Source organism: Trichechus manatus, unplaced genomic scaffold, assembly GCF_000243295.1.
Source record: "Trichechus manatus latirostris isolate Lorelei unplaced genomic scaffold, TriManLat1.0 scaffold00007, whole genome shotgun sequence".
NCBI lineage: Eukaryota > Metazoa > Chordata > Mammalia > Sirenia > Trichechidae > Trichechus > Trichechus manatus.
In genome coordinates, this window is record NW_004443943.1 from 13876654 (window position 1) to 13899516 (window position 22863).

The 22863-nt window shown below is 40.1% G+C and overlaps 1 protein-coding gene across 16 annotated transcripts in view; it reads right to left on the reverse strand.

Moving 5' to 3' along the window:
• SGMS1 (sphingomyelin synthase 1) overlaps positions 1-22863 on the reverse strand; it is a 323258-nt gene that overhangs the window by 265694 nt on the left and 34701 nt on the right. For 12 of the 16 annotated variants that reach the window (XM_023739632.1, XM_023739610.1, XM_023739600.1 and 9 more), the window contains 2 exons: positions 21980-22038; positions 13018-13112 (listed from right to left, as the gene is read on the reverse strand). The gene's annotated coding sequence lies outside the window, so the exon portion shown is untranslated. The remainder of the gene's footprint in view (positions 1-13017; positions 13113-21979; positions 22039-22863) is intronic. The other 4 variants (XM_023739618.1, XM_023739639.1, XM_023739636.1 and 1 more) reach the window with 1 other exon arrangement.

Here is a 22863-nt window from a genome sequence, read left to right on the forward strand (position 1 = left end):
TCTGCTTTCTGTCTCTATGGATTTGCCTATTCTGAATATTTCATTTAAATGGATTCATACAATATGTGACCTGGCTTCTTTCACTCAGCAAAATGTTTTGGAGGTTTATCCATGTTGTAGCAAGCATCAGTACTTCATTTCTTTTGATGGCTGAGTAATACTCCGTTATATGTATACACCACATTTTGTTTATCCATTCATCATCGACGGATATTTGAGTTGTCCGTCATAAGCATAAGACTCCAGGAGACAGTTCTTTAAGATAATAAAATTGGTAAAATACCTAATGTGTCTTAAGGTACTGAGAGGAGATTCACATGGAAGGCTGTGGTTAAATCGGTGATAAGTGTTTTCAATCACCTCATATGCACGTGAAAGCTGGACAATGAATAAGGAAGATAGTAGAATGGACACCTTTCAATTATGGTGCTGGCGAAGAATAGTGAATATACCACGTACTGTCAAAAGAACAAAAAAAAAAGTCTTGGAAGAAGCCAGAATGCTCTTAGAAGTAAGGATGGAAATACTTGGTCTCGGATACATTGGACATGTTATCAGGAGAGATCAGTCCCTGGAGAAGGACATCATGCTTGGTAAAGTACAGGGTCAGCAAAAAATAGGAAGACTCTCAATGAGGTGGACTGACACAGTGGCTTCAACAATGGGCTCAAGCATAACAAAGATTGTGAGGATGGTACAGGACCAGGCAGTGTTTCATTTCTGTTGTAAATGGGGTCGCCAGGAGTTGGAACCAACTCGATGGCATCTAACAACAACACCACCACAGAAAACTAAACAAATTTTTAAAAACAAAACAATTACTAAATACAGGGAAAACAAAATGTGTATGCCAGAAAGTTAAAGAAATCAAACTATACTACATGGATCATCTGCGAATTGTGTTTGTATAGTGTAATATAGACAACGAAATTATGATATATGTATACTGGGAGAATGAAAGGAAGAAAAATATACTGTGTACAGTGGGGGGAGGGGGAGGAGGGCTGAAAGAGAGTTAAAGACCCCTTCGGTAGCCAAAAATGCACTAGATAATGTCTACAACTGAAAACTCAAGAAGTAGCAATATAAGAGTATTATCTGGAGATGGATAAGTATGGTAGATTCTTCACCCCACTCTGAATCCAAACATTTCTATGGTCTTGCTGTAGACAGAATGTACTTCCTTAACCCTTGACTTTGGGCTGGGCCATATGACTTGCTATAGCCAATGGTATGCAGGCAGAAATGGAAGCATATCAATGCTGAGTCTAGATCTTAAGAGGTTTCACATGTTTCCACTCATTCTCTTGTGCCTCTGTCATCTCCATGAGAAGAACATGCCCTAGCTACCCCTTGATCCAAGGCGAGATGAGAGATATGTGGGGCAGACTTGCCCAGCTAACCCACAAACATACAATGGTAGGCAGAGCAGTCCCAGCAAAGCCCTTAACTGAGCCCAGCCTGGATCAGCCAAACTCCAGCCAACCCACAGACATGTAAGTAATGAAAATTGTTAGTTTTATGCCACTGAGTTTTGGGGTGGTTTGTTATGCTGTAATAACTGATAGAGGAGGTAAGTACCAAAAATAATACTACTCTACTCTGGAGGAGGGGAGGAGAAAAAAGAGTTGAGTGTAGATCTCTCTGGATAATAAGGAATGGGAGAGGTTGAAGAGTAGCCGCATAATACAGACCAAAGTTTTCATAAGAGGCCTTGTGGAACTACATAACCCTTTTTAAAACAGGCATTATAACTTCAATAAAAACAAAAAGTAAATTTAAAAAGAGACAAATATTATAATCTACACATAACAGTTCATTAGTATACCACATGACAATCTACAAAATAATTTCACATGTATCAAATCATTTAACACTTAACACAACTCTGCCAAGTTAGGTTAACCCCTTTATACAGATGAGGAAACCATCTCAGGAGGATAAGTAACTTGACCAAAGTGACACAGAAAATGGTAGCAGAGGCAGTACTAGAAAAGCATGGCCCGCACAAGGTATGTTCGAGATACATAACACTATTAACATTAATATGTGTAGGAGCCTAGAAAGAAATGAGCCAAATCAAATTTTAGTGCTCAGTGGTTCTCAAACCTGAGCATACATAACAATCACGTGGAGGGCTTATTAAAACACCAATTGCTAGACTCTACCCCTAGAGTTCCATTCAGTAGGTCTGAGGAGGAGCCAAAGAATTTCCAGTTCTAACAAGTTCCCAGGTGACGCCGATGCCACTGGTCAGTGAGCCAAGATTTTGAGGACCACTGCTCTTAATCAAAGGTTCTCAATCCTGAATGCACATTAACTTCATCTGACACCTGAAACCAAAACCAAACCAAACCCAACCTGTTGCAGTCGAGTCAATTCTGACTCATAGCGACCCTAAAGGATAGAGGAGAGCTACCCCATAGGGTTTCCAAAGCTGTAAATCTTTACAGAAGCAAATGCGACATCTTTCTCCCACGGAGCAGCTGGTAGGTTCAAACTCCCGACCTTTTGGTTAGCAGCCAAGTGCTTAACCACTGTACCTAGACATGGAATGTTTTCAAAGCCCTCAGGGTGATTCTAATAAACAGACAGTTTGAGTCCCTGGCCTGGACAGCAGTCCACACCAACTGGCAGTACAGTGTACGTGACTGCTGAGAGCAAGGCTTTGGGTCACTCAGCTCTACCACATCCTGGCTGTGCCTCAGTTTCCTCAGCTGTAAAATAATGATCACACGGTTGTTCTGAACATTAAATAAGATAATGAACAAAGTACTCAAGGTAGTGCCTATCACATAGTAATAATAATGTTATAAATTTTGTTGCTGACATTAGAGGAAATAAGATTGACCCTGTTTTCCCAGCTATACAATGGGGTCAGGTTAAATAAAGGCAATGAAGAAACTATCAATATTCAATCCAGACTACTCAGCAAGGCAAAAAGCTCCCAAGGAGCTAAGAACAAAGTAAGTGGGATAAATCTAAGAACCCATTATGTTTCCCACAAACAGCTGGCAAACTTAGGGTCCTCCTGCAGAATTAGTAGCTAATCATTTTTACTCTCTGAATAGGTGATGTTATTTCGAGTATAAATATCACTGTAAAACCAAGTATTAGAATCAGTACTCAAAAGCCACCACCTTCATCTACAGAAACAACAACAACACAATGTGGTGTTTTAGACACACACACACAAAAACAAACCTGCTGCTGTCATTCCGACTCACAGCGACCCTGCAGGACAGAGCGGAGAACTGCACCATAGGGTTTCCAGGGCTGTAATCTTCACGGAGGCAGACTGCCACCGCTTTCTCCGCGGAGCGGCTGGTGGGTTTGACCTTCTGGTTAGCAGTCGAGCATTTAACCACTGCACCACCAGGGCTCCTTAGACACAAAAGGTAATATAATAACCAACAAGACTCAGAGCTGAAACTCTTAAAGACATCTATATGGTAAACAATTTCTTGTCCAACTAAAAATGAAGAGAAAGGAACAGCTCAGACAAGTTCATTCATTCAAGAAATATCTGAGCGCCTCCCACATGCCAGGCACAGTGGCAGTGAGGCGAGGAAGCGAAACTGCAGGGCAGCGTTTTCCAGGCAGTGAGGCGGGTGAATCCGGCCATGAAGCAAGCTCAGTGAATACTGAATAGCACCATTTTTTTCCTCAAAAGCACTGCAGGAAGGGCCAAAATTGTTTTCTGCTAAGTTTTTCCATGCTTTCCTAGCTGCATGTTTTTAGGGTATATCATGGATTACCCACGGTGATAGTTTCAGCTTCCAATAACTTGAGTCCACAGTAAATACAGAGACATAACTGTCATTGTCCTTAGAGAGTAACATGACCCTCCTTAGATGGCTGGGTCATACCAGGGTCTGAGTCCCAAGAGCAAGCTTCCATCACTAAGTCATTTGAATAATTTTCCCAAAAAATATTCTCAAGAAACGTGGGAAGGTATTTCTTAATGAGGAAAATGGTGTCTATTTCTATACAGAACTAGCTAATAGCCTTGGAAGCAGCATTCTGGAATAATCATTGCCTCTCAGAGTCAGACATTATGTACTCACACCATACTGACAGGTTCAAATCACCTCCAGACCACAAAAATCTTTATTTCCTCAAAGCCCAGAATACCGGATCTGATTAAATAATCAGTAAACATTTCTCGAGTGAATGCCAACCCTGGATATGGCTGACTGTCCCAAGCATGTGCCCACCGGGGTGGAACACCACCAATGTGAATTTCCTCACGGTAATGATTCCCTGAGGCTATTGGTGGTTCAGTGGTATAATTTTCAGCTCTCATGCAGGAGACCTAGGTTTGACTCCCAGCCAATGTACCTCATGTGCAGCTACCACCCATTTGTCAGAGTGTTGCTAAATAGGCAGAACAGGTTTCAGTGGAGTTTCTAGACTAAGACAGACTAGGAAGAAAGGCCTGGCAATTTACTTCCAAAAATCTGCCAGTGAAAATCCTATGGATCACATGATCTGAACCACAACACATCACAAGGATGGCGCAGGACCCAACAGCATTTCATTTCATTGTGCATGGGGGTCACCATGAGTTGGAGGTGACTCAGTGGCAACTGACAATAACAACAATGATCTTCTGAATATACCTGGAGGCACTCTATATGTGAAACTACTTGCAATTCGAATATATAAGTAACACTGCCCCCTCCTATACACCTAAGTACGTCCAAAAAGGAAGCCTACTTTGTAGGGGAAAAACAAAAAACCTGTTTCCTTGATTTATTATTAATCCAAACACCCCAGAATCACAACACAGAGGCAAATGTGGGAACAAGTAAGAAGTCAGGAGACTGTACTTAGTGTTGGCACTTCCATGACAGGCCACATGACTGGACTTCTGCTTCTGTGCCTATAAAATGATTCCTCTGCTGGCAGGGCTGGTTAAAGATTAACAACAGAAACAGCTAACAGATTAGCATGCATCAGGCACTGTTCTAAGTGCCCTATAAATATTCATTAATTTAATCCTTCCCAGAACCCAAGAAGGTAGATGCGTTTATTCCCATTGAACAGCTGAGGAAACTGGGGCACAGGGAAGTAATCTGTCAAAAGCTTATGAAGCTAATAAGTGAACTCAGGCAGTCTGGCCCCAGGTGTATGTTCTTAATCACTTCTCTATCCTGCCTCCTTGATACTTCTTTTGGATCAAACAAGAGAATATCCCTGAAAAGCCTTTGCAAACCTAAAAAGGTACATTAATAATAATCATTATTGTATTAGTTTGCCCCCTCCCAGCACCCACTGACTCTACTGTTAACTACCCTGATTTACGTCTGGAGGGAACTGTTCCCCACTGTCATCAATCTATGCTTCATCTTCAACTGAAGATGTGCTGACTGCTCTAGGGGTGAAGCCTATAACCTGGGCAAGCCAATCAGAACATGCCAGTGTTTCTGGTCACAGTGACCGGTCCAGAGCTAGGCCAGAAATGTTGATCACAGTAATGATGGGAACCTAAAACTGCTGGAGGTTTCCATTTGCAGTCCAAGAACATGCAGCCAAGAGATTTACAGTCAAGCCCCTCCTGAAGTCAAATCCATCCCTACCTGAGTTGATAAATTTTTCACTTAAGCTAATCTGAATTTTCTATCACTTGCAACCAAGAGAATCTTAAAAACACTTTCTAAAACACATTTTGCTCTATCAAACTATATTCATCTACACTTCAGTACTTTCCTCTTTCTTAAAATAAAACTTGAGAGACTGATAAAGTAAATTTTAATTAGCTAGCCTTGACACATTAAATACTCCTGAGGCTCGAGTTCTAGACGAGAGAACTCCGTATTATGTGGAACAGAAGACCCATTTTTTAAAGCCACAGAACAAGTAATCTGGCCTATCTGTCATCAGATTTGTTTTAGAAAACTTTACCTTTTAGCTGAAGGAGTTAAGCCTTTGGTTTCCAGCTCAGTCAGAAAAACACCTGTATTTACTTTCTCTTGGCCTTTTCCATTCTCGTTTTTCATTTGCCTCTGAATCCAAACCACTATAACAAATTACTAAAATGAAGAACAGGATGAATTCTAAAAGCAGTTTAAACACAAGAAGTAGAAGGTGTGCCAGGAAATACATCAGTTCTTCCTCATAAATGAAATTACACCCTTAACTTCATTGATTTTGCCAACAAAACAAACCATGATGGACTGTAGTTTTGATCACATTCATTAAACTATTCGTTGCAACATTCCTTCTCGATGGTTCCTTCAGACAAATCCTCACAAGAGCTTGATATCTCAAGACGACAGCACTGCTGGTCACTCAGATCACTGCCTCAAAAGGTAAGAAAGTCGCATTCCATTTGATGTCCTAAAGCGATGTGTAAACCTTATCAGGGCCTCATGCATTTTCACGTCTTTAAATTATCACACCCAACTAAATAGCTACAACTACAACATCCAAACAAACGTCAAACCACACTTCCTACAAGACCTCTTGGGCTGAAAGAAGGCAATGCAGCTATCGTGGCTTATGATGGCTTAGTGATATGACTGGACTACATTTCCTTTTGATTTATGTGAGTACAGTGTAGGGATGGTGAAGGGGTAAGCATCTGTGATTTGTTACCTTCTGAGGCAGTGATGTGGCTGACCAACAATGCTGTCCTCTGAAATCTCAGGCTCTTGTGAGGATTTGTTTCTCACAGACACTCACAGGCCTAGTATCCACCCATAAAACATACAAGAGCATGTATGAAAATGCTATTTGGATTAAAAAGACGTTAAAGACAAGGTATGCATTCCTTAAATAAATATGAAAAGGATTTCTATATTTTCTACGTTCATTATAAGACCCTCAATAGCCTCCCATTAAGAAGAAAAAACTCCTACAATCTCAAGTAAACAAACAGATATGCATACCAACAGATATGGATTAACCTGTTACACTGCATTCCAAATTTTATGGCATAGGATTGAATGGAGGTTTGCCTGCCTTGCTTTAGTAAGGACTTTAAAGCTCATGGCTCCTTCACCAGACATGGCTGCCTTCAAACAGTCTGGAGTTAACACGTTAAAACCACAGTAACTGTGTGTTCGTCACATTATATACTCCTTATCACAGAAGTAACCATTATATTATATAAACTGTTCATCAAATTGTCCTGTCTGATGGCATAGCTTGAAAGCTCCACCTTACCAGTGAGATTTCCATATTGTCAAGATGAGGAAAATCATAAATTGCTTTGGAGCTTTACAGGCTGGTGTCAAAGATGCCAAAAGGCCCCAAACCACTCATAACCACCCTTCTTCAGCCGAGAATAGTGTCATACACTTCAGGAGGAACATACATGAGGTGGGGTTGGGGGTACCATCTCTATACCCAACCACTGCATCGCTACATCCTTGAAGCCACAGTTTATCCCATCAGATAATTTTCACGTGCACCTCCAGACCAGTTAGTTAAGAAGGAAAACGCCTCTCCCCAACACAGGCTGCACCCCTCACCTGAGACAGCCATGCTGAGAAAGCCACTATGACTCACCACATAATGAGCCTGCCAAGTACCAAAGGTGTTATCAAAGGGGAGGCAAGTTGCCCGTGCCAAGCCCACTCCCATTCCCTCACTTCTGGCAAAGTCCTCTACCACCAAAATCCCCAGGAATTCTTTCTTCTTTCCACCATTCACAGCCTACACTATGCTTTTACTACCTGGTAACATTCAGAGTTGTTATCACTTTTACCTTTCAGGCAAGGCAGGCCCCCATTTTTTTCAACTGTACACCCTCCTACAGCACTCATTTCAGTTATTTACTTAACAACATACCTAATTAATACTCACACCTCCTGTTAAAAAGAGGTTTCCTTACATAAAATACTAACCCCTGTTCACTGGGCCCACTCTGTGCCAGGAACTTTACCTGCCTTATTCCTAGTATGTTCCCGCTGGGGGAGTAAGATATTATTATCCCTATTTTACAGATGAGAAAACTGAAGATGAAGAAATTAAGGAAGCTGTTCTCAAATAATTGGTGGCATGAGAATTCAAAACCTCATTTCCATCTGATTCAAAGCCTGGTGCCCTGTGAGGTCTAATCACCAAGCTCCCATTTTCTATAACTGGGCTCTCACCTTCAGAGTCAGCTTACCGACTAAAGGCTCAACTGATAACACCGAGTCTGGGAGCAAAGTCATGAAGCTCCTCCTAAGACTTGGAGGTCCACTGCCATGGTAAGCGTGTGAACTAGAAGGGCTCTGACAAGAGTCACAAAACCCAGCGGGGGCCAGAAGCAAAAGACTAACCTAAATTCACACAATATGTCCAGTATGTGCTTTTGGGATCTGATATTGAGCAGCTGTGTTTACAGAGTCAGAAAAACTGAAAACTTACTAGGAGAAGGTGAAGGGAGAAAAAAAGGCTTGGTCTTTTTTTTTTTTTTTTAAACTAGAGAAAAAACATTAACACTAAATGCAGCATAGGATTCTGGACTGGATCCTAGAACAGAAAAAGAACATTAGTGGAAAGACTGAGGAAATCTGAATGCAGTCTGTAGTTCTGTTAATAGTGATATACCAATGTTGGTTTCTGAGCTTTGACAAATGTACCATGGTAATGAAAGATGGTAACAATAGGGGAAACGATACAAGAACTCTCTGTACTATCTTTGAAACTTCTCTGTGAGTGGAAAAACTTCACACAATAAAAAGTATATTTTTTTTAAAAAAGGGAGGAAAAAAACTACATTAACACTAACCATCTAGTGATCGCCTCTCAGAGGAGAGTTCTGATGTCAAGACCATGATTCTGAACAACTTTGCTGACTTAAGGAAAATCTACTGAAAAAGAAACAAAAGCTCAAACTCCCAAGATTAGCTTTTTAAGAGAACCGGGTCTCAAAAAAAAAAAAAAAAAACCATGCATATATATTCATACAGGACACAGTTACAGATACTTCTTAGGCATAACCAAACACCTTGCAAGATTGGTTTTCTGGGTTTGAAGGCTTAGGACCTTCTCATGGGACAACTCAAGTCAACTGGAGCAGAGTTCACAAAGTTCATGTTCTGCATCCTAGTGAGGTGAGTAGCATCTGAGGTCTTAAAAGCCTGCAAGCAGTCACCTAAGATACAACTATTGGTCTCTACTTGTCAAAGAAAAAGAGAAAGAAGAAAACCAGTCTCAGACAAGAAACTAGTCTACAGGGCTAACAGCTTACACTAGCCACGACCTCATCTACCCTGAGACCTGAACAATTAGATGGCACCTGGTTACCACTACCAACCGTTCTGATCAGGGCCACAATAGATGGACTCTGACAGAACAGGAGAAAAATGCAGAACAGAACTCAAATTCTTAAAAAGTCCAGATTTACTGCATCAGTATCGCCCTGAGATACTCTTTAAACCTTGAACCGAAACTATCCTGATGTCACTTTTAGCAAAATAACAGATTGGCACACAAAATAAAGGATATTACCCATGAGTACGTGCTCCATTAAAAACCTATCTATATGAGAACAAAAGGTCAACAATTACTCTAAAGCAAAAATGAGACGATAAAGGGGCAGGGTAAACTAGATAGAGCACTGGAAACAGAACAACCAGAATGCAATTAACGAGAAAGCTGACACCTTGTGAAAAATGTAACCAACGTCACTGAACAATTTGTATAGAAATTGTCAAATGGGAACCTAATTTGCTGTGTAAACTTTCACTGAAAACACAATATTATTTAAAAAAAAAAAAAAAAAGGCCAAAAAACCCTTCTGATATCTAAGGCCACTACAAAAGGAATGCCACAAGCCTAATTAATAAATACAGCCAACATATTAGTTTTAAATGGAAGATTTGGCAATTCTATTGTTTAAATGCTATATTATACTTTCGTGTTGATTGATAGCACAATTCTGAAATGAAATTTATGTTCACAGGAGCCTCTTATAAATTCTACAAGGGCAAGAACCATATTGGATTATCACCATTTTGTGTCTGGTATATAGCAGGCATTCTATAAATATTTGTTGGATGAATGAATGAAAGACATTCACACAAAATTTAATTAGGCTCAGACTATTACAGAAGTTATTGTTACTGTGCCCTTGCTTTTATAAAAGGATGTGGAGATTGGCAAATATTTTATACTTTGTGGGCCACAGTCTCTGCCTCAACTACTCAACTCTGCTGTTAAAGTGCAAAAACTGCCATAGACAATATGTAAACAAATGGGCATGACTGTGTTCCCATAAACTTTACTTACAAAATAGGATTTGGCTATGGGCCATAGTTTACTGTCCCCTGAAGTAAAAGAATAAAAACATCCTAATTCCATGGGACTACTTTCTCATAAGGAACATTCTATTACCTAGAGGTTGTAAACTGGTGGAGTTGCTAAATTCCACCAGACATTCTTTGCTTGGCCAAAATTTGGGCAGGGTGTATATTCCCTACAGTGCCCATCGCTCTTTATTAAGCAACCCTTGCTAACTTCACTAGTGCTGCTACCCTGGTCCTTGCTAGCCTTTGATTTTGCATCCCTGAATGTTACAGTACAATTGGTTTCCAAGGATGTGGCCCATTTCTTACCTATGAATCCATAACCACAACATAGAAGCCTCGAGGGCAAGCCCATGACTTATACTTCTTCATCCCCCATCCAACACCTAATGCCTCTTGAACTTTAAATATTTATTGATTAGATGCTGTTTGGTATATTTCGCAAGTTTCCCCTGAGGGGCTATAGAGAGTAATAATGACAGAGAAGAAGGTATAGAAAACATGCCAGCATTGAGCAAAATGAAAAAGGACCTGCTGAATCACAGGAGAAGCAGGACTAAAACAAAAAAACACACGTATCTCCCAAGTGTATCTCACTCTTCTACCTGCTGCCCAGATTCCTCTTTCAAATCACAGCAGAGGCTGGGCAGAAGCTGGACCACCTGGGACAACCTCCACTGTACTCATGCTGAGGGCAGAGGTCAGCAGGTACTTGTTTAATCTCTGTTTCTGCTAGAGGGTACCTTGGGTGAGTGAACCCTAAAAAAATTACCTGCATCTAGTAAAATGAATCACACAATAGAATACCCTATAGCAACGAAAATGACAAACCTACAACTATACCCAACAATATGGAAGTTTCTCACTTAATAGTCCGTTGAATGAGAAAAGCCAGACACAAAAGAGTACAATCTCTAATTATTTACATATTGTATTCATATATACATAAATACACATGTATATAAACACATCTGTATACAAACATGTACACATATGTATGTGTATATATTTGTGTGTGTATGTATAACAAAAAAACAGGCAAAACTAATTGATGCTGCTAGAAATCAAGAGAGTAGTCACCCACAGAGTAAAGCAGTATCCAGAAGGAGACATAGGGTGTGTTGATAATACTCTGTTTCTTGATCGGGGTGTTGGTTTTACGAGTGTGTTCAGTTTGTGAAACTATAGCTCGGCTGCTAACCAAAGGTCGGCAGTTCAAATCCACCAGCCGCTCCTGAGAAACCCTATGCGGCACTTCTACTCTGTTCTATAGGGTCGCTATGAGTCGGAATCGACTCGATGGCAGTGGGTTTTGTTGGTTTGGTATACACTTACAACGTGTATTTTCTGTATGTATGTTCTACTTCAATAGAAAGTTAAATAAGTATCACCCATATCTAAGTGGTCCAGGGCCAGGGAGCCAATTGAAGGCCTCATGCAGCGCCCTATACACCCTCGCTATGGAGTCTTTCCTTTCGTCTATCCTTCAAAGCCCCTTTTGGCCCACGTGGAGCCCCACTCATCCTGTCAAAGCATAACCAGACAGAAGCCAAAGAGTGAAACAGCTAACTATATCATTCTAATGAGCTACCTATGATTCCAGTCACAGCTCCTTCTGAAGGTCAGTGTCTTTCCATGAAACTTTACTGCCGTCACTAATCTTTTGGATTACATAAAAAATGAGAGTATAAGAAGACATCACTGCCTTAAATGGCTCACTTAAATACAGTTCTTTTAAAGTATGTCCTAAATGGACAACTCTAGTTCATAAACGTCTATAAAGAAATGCTTAGTTACACGGGGACCACTTGAGGAAGACACCAAAAATAAAATGTAACCGAAATCAGAATGCAGAACAGTTGACAGCCACCCAGCAAGAACGGCAGAGTCGTAATAACTGATTGTGTAATTGGCTATAATGTGTAATAATTTACAACTGTAATCATAGCTAAACACATCTCTTAGACTTTATGTAAAGTTTCAATTCAGGAAGTCAAGTTACGGGGCTGGTAATCATCTTGAATCTCTCTAATGTTGATTGTAATATATTAACCTCCACTTCACATTCTTTTCACGCTCTCCCTACAAGTGCAGGTCAAAAAGCAAAATCAGTTACGTCCTTTAGATCACATTAGATCACAGAGGCTGGTCTACATGTGAATACTGATCACGAAGAAGGCAAGAATGATAATTAGATCCACTAACCTAACCATGAAACATCATAATGGGGCAGGCGGGCAGATTAACAAGAAATGAAGAAAGCACAGTAACTACTCTCTTACACAGACACATGTATAATGCAAATTCCACTCTGTTGTATTCAGATGTTTCTCATAACAAACTCATATCTCCTATCTGCCCATTAAATAAAATCACTGTTTAAATTTTTTTTTTTTCTAACTTTATATCAGCTTTGACTGGAGCATAAACTCAGAAGTTAAATTCTTTAATAGGAAATTAGAACTGTGTTTAATTAAACGATTCTGTGTCACGTAGTTTATGAATGTTCTAATACCTCACAGTGAAGAATGTGCTTATTTTTAGGAGCTGCATCCCCAAGTATTTAGGATAAGATGTCATGATGTCTGCAACTTACTACACATTTCAGCTGAAAAATATACACATACCAATACATACACAGAAAATACGGCAAAATGCTAACAACTGTTAAATCTAGGTAGTGAGTAAACAGGAACTCATTGTACGTTCTTTTAACTCTTCAGTATGGTTTGAACTTTTTCTAATAAAAAGCCTCACAGAAATGTTTACTCACCTTTCAAGTAGATGGCCGTCTTCTTTTTCCTAATCAACAATGAATGGCTAAATATGCCTAAAGGTACATCAGGGATCATTCATGCTGCCCTCACCCTGCAAGAATAAGCAAAACAACATGTTATCACCAAGGATTTTTTTTTTTTTTTTAAGTTAATGCTATTTCAGTTGAGAAAATGTTATGTTCTTAATACATGACAAGTCTCTCGATTAAAACACTGCTATAATTCTTTTTTTTTTAACAAGGAGAAAAGTAAGAGAAAAAAATGATCCCATCACATATTGACTGTAGGGAACAAGCATCAGTCCCATCCACTCTAGGAACTTCTAGAACAAAGGAATGCCTGAGTGAGTTTCTTTTAATTTACAGCAATTCCAGACAGTGGCACAGCCCAAACTTCCACTCAAACAAAAACTGGAGTTGCACTTTGACTTTGGATTTCTGAGACCACACTTAGAAGGCATCCACGTACACTCTTATAACCACGCCAGAATTGCTGGTCCCCCTGGAATCCTTTCAAGCAAAGACATTCAGATCCTTTCTACAGCACCCACAACTACAATACACACATCATGGTGTGAAAATCATACCATACTGCCACACCCTCTGCCTTATATTGTAGCACACTACCTACTTCATTTGATCCTCCCCGCAGCTCTGAGTTAAATAGAGTTTGCTGATCCCAGTTTTCAGAGGAGGCAGCTGAGTGTCAGAGAAGTATGACATGGACATTCAATTAGAAAGCACCAGACATGAAATTCCTGCCTAGGTCTTCTGACCCCCAGTTCAGGGTATGTCTCACTATCCAGGGCAATCCCCACATGACACTCTCCAAAAAAAAAAAAAAACCCCAAAGCCAAATGGCCCCGTGTGCAAAAATCAAACAATACCTTCACATGCCATGGTATAAAGACAAGGGGATGCAGTTTGTTCCCTGAGAGTTGGAAAATATTTATAGTACCATTAACACTATAATTATCAATTACTACAATTACTATTAGTAATTATACTCCTCTTTTAGACTCAATAACTATTACTGTATTTTTTGCATTTTATATATGTACTTATTTCTTTCTCTTCTTTCTCAAAAGAGAAAGTTGGTCAACTGAAATAAAACAAGCATCATATGGCAACCCTGGTAATTTTGATCTCTGCCTCTACAAAAGGCAATTATCACTTGCTGTTGAAGATTTTCCATTAATTTTTATAAAATGCAAAATACAATAGAATATAATGGCTCAGAAACAGTCAAAACCACAGCTGGGGAGATGATGGTCTAGAATGGCCATCTGTTAATAAACAAATTTCTGCATGCACAGAGGTTTACACGTAACACGTGAAGTGCTGGTGTACAAAAGTCTGACAAAAGCCAGTCAAGGACCTACTGCACCTGGCCTTCAGTCCTGTCTCCTCGAGAGAACCTTTCCTGACTGCCTCCTCACCTGGGGGTTGGAACATCTGTTCACACGGATGCTGTGACCCACAAAGGAGACAGAGTGTGACTCAACGCCTCACAAACTGGAGCACTTGGACCCCAACGAATATTCACCAAGAAGTTATGCCAAGAGACACACAAAACCAAAGGAAGAAAACATGAAGTATCTTCCAGAAACATCCATTTTACTCAAAGATTTTGATGAGAGAAGGCTAAGCAAATGAACCAGTAATTTAGAAGTTAATATTAAAACAAATACACATCATGGAGTAGAATACAATGATTGCATGAATTTTTAAGCTAAAACTCTTGTCCTGAATCATTTCCAGCGGTACCTTTAGGTACGAAGGTGGAGCATGAGGGGTGGAGTCTCTCTCCTTTTTCATTAAAGATGGTCTTGAGAGAAAGTGTGAGGCTGGCAGGGATTTTAATATCATAGTGAGTCCAGGAAGCTACCTACCAGTGGCCCTTGCTCCAGAGAATTCTCTTCAAAATCAGGAGTTCTAGATTTTTGCTAGATCTAGGTATAGGCAGAACAAAGTCTAGGCACATATAACCCCACCTTTATACCACATTCTGGTACAAGCATTACTGAAATACACTTCCTTATGGCCCCTCCTACCCCTCCCTGGTGCACATTCCTGCCAGGCAAGCTCATGCCACCAGATACTCAGTTTCACACTACTGGCTTTTCTTCAACCCCATACAGACTGGCAACATATTCAGGATTCACAGTAATTTTCATTTAAATAGGTGTCTGCATCATTTTGTTGTTGTTGTTAGGTGCCAGCGACTCAGTTCCAACTCATAGCAACCCCAGGCACAACTGAACAAAACACTGCCTAGTCGTGTGCCATCTTCACAATCATTGCTATGTCTGAGCCGTCTGCTGCAGCCGCTATGTCAATCCATCTCATTGAGGGCCTTCCTCTTTTTCGCTGACCCTCTACTTTACCAAGCATGATGTCCTCCTCCAAGGACTGGTCCCTCCTGATAACATGTCCAAAGTACGTGAGACGAAGTCTCATCAACCTCGCTTCTAAGGAGCATTCTGGCTGTACTTCTTCCAAGACAGATTTGTCTGTTCTTCTAGCAGTCCATGGTATATTCAGTATTCTTTGCCAACACCATAACTTAAAGGCATCAATTCTTCTTCGGTCTTCCTTATTCACTGTCCAACTTTCGCATGCATATGAGATGATTGAAAATACCACAGATTCGGTCAGGTGCACCTTAGTTCTCAAAGTGACATCTTTGCTTTTTAACATTTTAAAGAGGTCTTTTGCAGCAGATTTGCCCAATGCGATACATCGTTTGATTTCTTGGTTGCTGCTTCCATGGGCATTGATTTTGGATCCAAGTAAAAGGAAATCCTTGACAACTTCAATATTTTCTTTGTTTATCATGATGTGAGAATTTCTGCTTTCTTTATGTTGAGGCATAATTCATATTGAAGGCTGTAGTTTTTCATCTTCATCAGTAAGTGCTTCAAGTCCTCTTTGCTTTCAGCAGGCAAGGTTGTGTCATCTGCGTATCACAGGTTAACGAGTCCTTCTCCAATCCTTATGCTGTGTTCTTCTTCATTTAGTCCAGCTTCTCAGATTATCTGCCTCGCATTCAGACTGAATAAGTATGGTGAAAGGATACAACTCTGCTGCACACCTTTCCTGATTGTAAACCATATAGTATCCCCTTGTTCTGTTCAAAAGCCTGCCTCTTGGTCTATGTATAGGTTCCACATGAGCACAATTAAGTATTCTGGAATTCCCATTCTTTGCAATGTTATCCATAATTTGTTATGATCCTCACAGTCGAATGCCTTTGCAGTCAATAAAACACAGGTAAACATCTTTCTGGTATTCTCTGCTTTAAGCCAAGATCACTCTGCACCAATACTAAAGAAAAATCAACTTATCAATTTACTTTTTTTGTCTCTGAAATTTTAGTGTAAAATATATTAAAAAATATATAACTGCAGTAGCCAGCCTCTTCAAGATGCCCCCCCAATGATTCCCACCTCCCAGTACACATGCTCTTACGTAGCCTTCTCCCACACTCAATAGGGTTGACACATGTAAACTAAAAATGATGGTGTATGACTTCCAAGGCTAGGTATTAAAACACTTTGCAGCTTCCACCTTGCTCTCTCTTGGCTCACTCATTCTGAGGGAAGCTGGCTGCCATGTTGTGAAGACACTCAAGCAGCTCTACACAAAGGCCCACATAGTGAGGAACTAAGGCCTCTTGCCAATAATCAGCAAGGAACTAAGGCATCCTGGCAACAGTCATGTGAGTGAGTCATCTGGGAAGCAGATCCTCAACCTCAGTCAAGGCTTCAGATGACTGCTGCCTCAGCTGACACCTTGACTACCACTTCAGGAAAGACCCCAAAGCCAGAGCCACCCAGCTAAGCTGCTCTCAAACACCTAAAACTGTGAGAGATAATAAATGTTTACTATTGCTTTAAACCACTCAGTTTTGGGGTAATTTTTTACGTAGCAATAACTAATACAGGTAGTCCCCCAGGTTACAAATGTCCAACTTACGGACAACTCGTAGTTACGAACCAACTCCCATAAAACCTATTAAAAACTTGAGGTACATACAATGGTTCACAATAATAAACGAGCATTACTTTGTGATGCACACCAACATTATTACTATTACTGTATTATTATGTTAAAGATGTTTTAGTGTATCTGAAAGCGTTTCTTTAGTGTTTTTTATGCAGAGAAAAGTACACTATATACTATATACTAAGACAAACATTTGACTAACTAAAATTAGATATGAACTATACCTAACTGTTTTGACTTACGTACAAATTCGACTTAAAGACAGATTTAGGAATGGAACTCGTTAGCAATCCATGGACTGCCTGTACGATAACACACGCCAGCTTAAAGAATAATAAACTTAATCCCATATATCTACTACCAAGTTGGTGGGTTGATTTTTTTTTTGGAAGCCCTGTGTGCCCGTTCCTATCCCTCACCTTCCCCCTGCCAAGATAACCATTAGCCTGAATTTTGAGCTCATCATTCCTCTGCTCCTCTTTATAGTTTGACTTACATATGTATCCTCAAAGAATATGCTGTTTCATTTTGCCTAATTTTAAACCTAATATAAATGAAACCAACAATATGTATTCTTCTAAAACTTGACTATTCTTTCAAGATTTTCATTTTGACATTCATCCCAGTTGACTCATATGGATATAGTTCATTTTCTACCACTATATGTTCCTCATTGTGTGAACACACCCACAATTTATTGCCCTATTCTACCTTCGAGGATCATCTGGGAATTTTTAGTTTTTGCTATTACGAATAATGCAGCCATTTACATTCTAGTCCTGGTCCCCTGGAGCACATATGCAAGAGTTTCTCCAAGGCATATACCTAGGAGAGGAGAGCTGGGGTTTGGGATTGCACATGTTCAACTCCTCTAAGTAATGCCAAATTATTTTCCAAACTGGTTGTGTACAATTGACTCTTTAGCAGCCTTTCCAGCCTCTCTCCAAATAAGAGGCATGCCTGTTTTGCTAATTACCAGGAAAGCTTTCAACCAACAAAAGGGAAGGTTTTTACTATTTGCAGCATCACTACTGCAAATAAATAGTACTTCGAAGTAGTGACCCAGACAGCTGGAACATATTAGTCACAGGACATCAGTACAAACTTTGGAATAATGATGAAGACCCAGCCTGCACCATACACTGTCCAGAGGTATCAAGTTGAATTGGATTTCTTGACCTACATTAAATTCAGAGACTGTTTTGTTCCTGGTAGACTCACATACTACGGTCCCAGCTCATTGCTGTCATCTTAAGAGAAAAAAAACAAACTTAACTCACATGCAACCCAGCCAAATTCAAGCTGAAAGCAGGAATCAAATCATTTCCGTGAAATAGTGGGGCCTTTTTATTTGGGTATTTTTAACAGAGCTAGTTACGTTTTTTATATTTTCACCTAAGATGATGTTATAATTTACTATAGCTGATTTTATTTACAATAATTCTACAGAAAAGTATTTGTTGTTGTCGTTGGGTGCCATCAAGTCAGTTCTGGCTCATACCAACTGTAATGAATTTAATTGTGTCCCCCAAAAATGTGTATCAACTTGACTAGGTCATGATTCCAGAATGATGGGACTGTCCACCATTTTGTCATCTGATGTGATTTTCCTGTGTGTTGTAAATCCTATCTCTATGATGCTGATGAGGTGGGATTAGCAGCAGTTATGTTAATGAGGCAAGACTCAATCTACAAGATTAGCTTCTGTTTTAAATCAATCTCTTTTGAGACATAAAAGGAAGAAGCAAGCAGAGACAGGGGGACCTCATACTACCAAGAAAGCAGTGCTGGGAACAGAGTGTGTCCTTTGGACCCAAGGTTCCTGCACAGAGAAGCTCCTAGACCACAGGAAGATTGATAACAAGGACCTTCCTCCAGAGTTGACAGACAAAGCCTTCCCCTAGAGCTGGCGCCCTGAATTTGTAGCCTACTAGACTGTGAGAGAATAAATTTCCCTTGTTAAAGCCATTCATTTGTGGTATTTCTGTTATAGCAGCACTATATAACTAAGATACCAACCCCACGTACAACAGAACGAAACACTGCCCAGTTCCGTGCCATCTTCACAATCGTTGCTATGTTTGAGCCCTTTGTTGCAGCTATTGTGTCAATCCACCTCGTTGAAGATCTTTCTCTTTTTGCCAACTCTCTACTTTACCAGTCATGATGTCCTTCTCCAGGGACTGGTCCCTCCTGATAACATGTCCAAAATAAGAAGACAAAGTCTTGCCATCTTGCTTCTAAGGAGTATTCTGGCTGTACTTCATCAGAGACAGATTTGTTCATTCTTCTGGCAGTCCATGATATAGTCAATATTCCTCTCCACCACCATAATTCAAAGGCACCAATTCTTTGGTCTTTCTTACTCATTGTCCAGCTTTCACATGCATATGAGACAACTGAAAGTGCCATGGCTTGGCTCAGGTGTACCTTAATCCTCAAGGTGACATCTTCGCTTTTCAACACTTTAAAGAGGTCTTTTGCAGGAGACTTGCCCAACGAAATATGTTGTTTGATTTCTTGACTGCTGCTTCCATGGGCATTGACTGTGGAGTCAAGTAAAATGAAATCCTTGACAACTTCAATATTTTGTCCATTTATCATGATGTTGTTTATTGGTCCAGTTGTGAGGATTTTTGTTTTCTTTATGTTGAGGCGTAATCTCTATTGAAGGCTGTAGGTCTTTGATCTTCATCAGTAAGTGTTTCAAGTTCTCTTCACTTTCAGCAAGCAAGGTTATATCATCTGTATATCACAGATTGTTAGTGAGTCTTCCTCCAATCCTGATGTGTCATTCTTCTTCATACAGTCCAGCTTCTTAGATTATTTGCTAGGCAGATAGATTGAGTAAGTATGGTGAAATAATACCACCCTGACGCACACCTTTTCTGATGTTAAACCCCTGTTCTGTTTGAATGACTGCCTCTTGGTCTATGTACAGGTTTCATATGAGTACAATTAAGTGTTCTGGAATTCCCATTCTTTGCAATGTTACGCATAATTTATGATCCACACAGTCGAATGCCTTTGCATAGTCAAGAAAACTTCCAACCTAAGGGGTTCATCTTCCGGCACTGTATCAGACAACTTTCCACTACTATTCATAAGGTTTTCACTGGTCAGTTTTTTTAGAAGTAGATCGCCGGGTCCTTCTTCCCAGTCTATCTTAGTCTGTAAGCTCTGCTGAAACCTGTCCACCATGAGTGACCCTGCTGGTATTTGAAATACCAGTGGCATAGCTTCCAGCATTGTAGCAACACACAAGCCACCACAGTATGACAAACTGACAGATGACTGGTGGAAAAAAAATATTCAGGTACTCTCTATACAGAAAGATTTTCTTTATAGATTTGGCGAATTCAATTTCCTACGTGGCAATAGTTAATTTTATGTTAATTTAATCAGTATTTCTAGCAAACATACAAGTATCAAAATGTTTGTTTGTATTAAATACAAAAAAAAAAAACAAAAAACTTTCAATTTGAGCGAAAGGAAAGAAGCAATGTTACCATAAATTTCAAGGAGGTTCATGTCATGTCACCAAAATTAACAATGGCATTATATGACCAAAGGAGCCCTGGCGGCACAGTGATTAAGAGCTCAGCTGCTAACCAAAAGGTCAGCAGTTCAAATCCACCAGCCACTCCTTGGATACCCTATGATGCAGTTCTACTCAGTCTTATAGGGTCGCTATGAGTCAGAATTGACTTGATGGCAATGGGTTTGGTTTTTGGTTTATACGACCAAAATAAGATCTTTTCAACTCAACCTCTTCCCAGTAATTTGTCTGTTAACAATCATTTATCCCTAGGAGTTAGGAAACATTATTACAGTCATTTTACAGAAATTGGAACAGAAAGAGATTATACTGTACACAGTCACATAGCTGGTAAGTGGCAGCACAAGGATTTGAACCCAGGCAGTTTACTCCAGAGTTTGTATTCTTAACCACTATCTAGGCAGCTTCTTCAGTTCCCCAAGACCTGTCAGAAAGGCCTGCAATGGTGACGATAATAGCAGTTACCAGTTACTATGCCATGCACTTGGCAGGTGCTCTACTGCATTACTTATCCTTCCCATGCCCCTACCAGGCATGCAGTATTCCCATTCATAGTTGGAAAAACTGAGGTCACGAGAGTTAAGTAACTCTATTTACAGGCAGTAAAATAAAATGGTGGAGACACCATGTGAACCCTTGTCTCTAACTTCAAAGTTCATGCTCTTTCCACAAAGGGCCTTCAAGACAAAATGAAACTACCTAATTCCAGGGCTTGTGGTAGGCAAGCGTTGACCTTAGGTTCTGGAAATAATCTCCATAAAAAAAAGCAAACGCCATAGTGGGGGAAGGGGTGCCAGCCTTCCTGATGAGCAGCGGGCAGCGGCTGCCATGTGCGCCTCTATCACAAGCAGACTGGAGCAGAGTGGGTGCTGATAAGAGCAGAGGACACAGCCAGAAGACCAGGGCCCAACACCACCTGCCTATTCAAATGGCCTCCCCAGCCACAGTGTTTTCATCTGTAAAATGGGAATATCTTTTATTTCAAAGGGTTGCTGTAAGGATTAAAGAGTCTAGCATGTAAAAGTACCTGACACGTAATAGGCACCAGATAAATGCTTAATAATGGGAGGATTAAGTGAAAACATGTTGTAGATACCTGCTAGGAAAAAGCAAGGGGCTATACGCTTGCTTCCATATACAAAGCCTCACATACTCCATAACAAACGGCTTGACAATTTCAAATAGGGCATCTTTGTAGTATGATTTTCTAACTAATATTATGACTTCCTCATTTTCTCCTACCCTAAACAGAATAACCTTACAACTAGATCAACCCTTTCTGACATTAATAAACATTCTTTACATAAACACTGGAGCTGGAATGGACTCAAAGTAAAACAGTTGGCTCATTTAACTTTCTGTTACTGACTTTAGAAAATCTTAAGCACTCACTTCAAATAGCAACATCTCTTCAAAGTATTTCAAGCTTCCTGGAAACCATCTCAAATAATCTGGCCAAGAAAGAAAGAAATTTGATTAAATAACTAATAAATGACAAACAAAAAAACCCAGCAACACTATAAACACCACTGCTATGAGAAATAAGGTTCCTTATTAGCATCTCTTTGGTCATACCTAAAATTAAGTATTTAAAGTATGAAATGTGAATTTAGGAACACAGCACCCAGGTTAGCTACCAGCAATCTTCACAGTAACTGGTACTTTGCATTTAGGGGAGGGATGAAGGAGCAGGAGGAACTCCAGCATGATTAAGTCCATTCTGCAAAAGTGGTCCAATCTCATCTTTCTCAAACAACTGATGCAATCTATTAGCAAGCTGCACAGATGGGGCAAAAACCCTGTTTCTTAAAAGACAAAGGCTGAATCTTATATTTGTTCTGAGTAGAACGCCCCACAGCTGACAATTTTCCAGAAGGATAAAGCCAGTTAGCGGAAGCAATCACCACAGCATGGTAGGAGGTGTTTGAAGAGAACAACAGAAGCAGCCACCGCTACAGTTTTCTCAGTATATACCTTGGGCCAGACATTCTGTGGGCATATTTTCTATATTCTTTCTTAAAACCCCGCACTCAGAAGTTCCGGCAAAATGGCGCACAGGCAGAAGCACCACGCTGTCCCTCCACAGCAAAGATCTGAAAAACTAAGCCGAACAGAGAAAACAATCCTGAAACCCTAAAACATCAAATGAAGAGATAAAGAACTAGGCCAAGCACCAAATGGAGTGAGAAAACTGAGAGAGAACAGAGAGCGAGGAGAAATTCATACAGCGGTCCCCTACAAGCTAACGCAGCGTGGATCCGCCATCTTGGACTCCT